The sequence below is a fragment of the Triticum urartu genome, chromosome 3 (assembly GCF_003073215.2).
Source record: "Triticum urartu cultivar G1812 chromosome 3, Tu2.1, whole genome shotgun sequence".
Taxonomy (NCBI): Eukaryota; Viridiplantae; Streptophyta; class Magnoliopsida; order Poales; family Poaceae; genus Triticum; species Triticum urartu.
The window spans coordinates 15,574,171-15,576,254 of NC_053024.1; positions in this window are offsets into that span (position 1 = coordinate 15,574,171).

Consider the following 2,084-nt stretch of genomic DNA (forward strand, 5'->3'; position numbering starts at 1 on the left):
CACTGCAATCATATTCATGTATGTCACATCTGAACTGCAGAGCTTCAGCTCAAACATTTCTGAAGCATCAAAATGGAACCTAACATCCAAAATGTCATCATACAAACTGCAAAATGAAATAACAGACAAGATTGGTTAATAAACAATTTTGCTTAACAGATAGGCTAATATATAAACAAAGCTTTGTTTAATTTAGCCTTGCAATATGAATAAACTAAACAATTACTACAAAATCAAACAATGTAAACAACTATCTCAATGCAACCATAATTACAGAGTGGGTACTTAACTCACATCAAACTGATGTTTTGTATTTTCATATAAGTAGTTAACATAATTGTCCACTAATGGTGCTCTGCTCTAGTTAGGACTCATTTAATCCACTATGCTTCTCTGCTCTGCTCTGGTCTAATGGTGCTCTGCTCTAGTTAGGACTAAGAAATAACAATGTAAGCCACTAATGATGCTCTGCTCTGCTCCAGTTAGGTAACACATAATGCTGCTCTGACAATTTGGATTAACAAATAATAATGTAATCCACTATACTTCTCTGCTCTAGTTAGGACTAGCTATTAGAGTGCTAAACATGCAGGCAATAGAAACCTAACCCTAATCCCCAATTTCAGTGAGCAGGAATGGAACAGTTGACTACTTACAGAACACCACCGAAGCCATGAGTCCAGTGATGGGCGGTGCTAGGGTTGGCCACCGAAATTCGCGCCAACTGCAGCCTCTGCTCCATCGACAACGCCGGCTCCGCAAAATCTTCGTCCTCGCTACTGTACTCAAAGCTGGAGTAGCCGCCACTGCCATCGAGGCCTAAGCGGGGGAGGTCGCCGCCGCTCACATCGCCCCGGCCATCGCCGCCTGCCGGAGTCGCCGAGGCCATCGTCGCCTAGGGAGGCACAACAGCCGGGGGGGAGAGGAGGGCGTGAGGGAGGAGCAGCCGCGGGGGAGGTGACAGTGCCTAAGCACTTCGATCCTAGGCTACGGCGGCGTGCTATGGCGGGCGGCGGGGCGGGCGGGGAGGCAGCCGCCGTCGAGGGGGAGGCAGCCGCCGGCGAGGGTGCGAGGGCAGAGCGGGGTCGGGGTCTGGCTCGGTCGCACCAGCGAGACCTAAACGGTGCGAGCCGGCCTCGTCCTAGTCAGCGCGTAGTCAGCGCGCGGGCACGCGGGCACTGGCCAGCGTGGCGCCTGACGGGCGGGCCCAACCGGTCAGCTTTTCTGTCAATACGTATAAAACGCACTTTTAGTCTTTTTTGCAACGGCTCGCCCCAATCTTGGTATTGACACGTAAAAATTACCAATCTTGATACTAATCTGTTTCCAATGCCCCAATTATGGTAGTTCTATGTAATTTACTCTCTGTATGTGCAGCTCGTTGGCATCCATCTAGTATCTATCTACTCACTCGTGCATGCAAGCCCACTACCACTAGCTAGCTACAGAAACCATGCATGCATGCATTCATCAATTCTTGCAGGTATTTCTTTATACCACATATGAAACGCCAAAGCCAATGGCGTTGCCATGTAGGGAAGAAACGTCAAAGTGGTTGGCGTTTTCATGTGAAGAAGAAACGCGAGATACCTCAGCGTTTTCATGTGAAGTAGCAACGCTAGCTAGCTCGGCGTTTCTATGTGAAGCAGAAACGTCGCAGTCTGTGACGTTTCTAAAAGGGTCGGATTGTGAAGATCGTCGAGAAGATCAGAATAGTGATTTCGGCCTCCGTGAGGGGCGGCGTTACCTACACGGTGTTGGACGACCTCACGGTGACGCCCACGTCCGCCATCTCCGGCATCAAGCTGGTCCACACCTTGGCGATCAAGGACCTGGGCGGCCTCCAGGAGAGGCACGTGCAACTCATGCGCAATGAGGTGAGTGATCGATCGATCGACTAGTTTCTTTCTTCCTTTAGTTTCACCGGATCCTGTACGTACAAGTTGCCCTTATTTCAACTAACCCATGAAAGCTTACTACTACGTACTTGCAGAAAAATAGGAAGTACTCCCTCTGTTCTTAAATATAAGTCTTTTTAGAGATTTCAACAAGGGATTATATAGGAAGCAAAATAAGTGAACCTA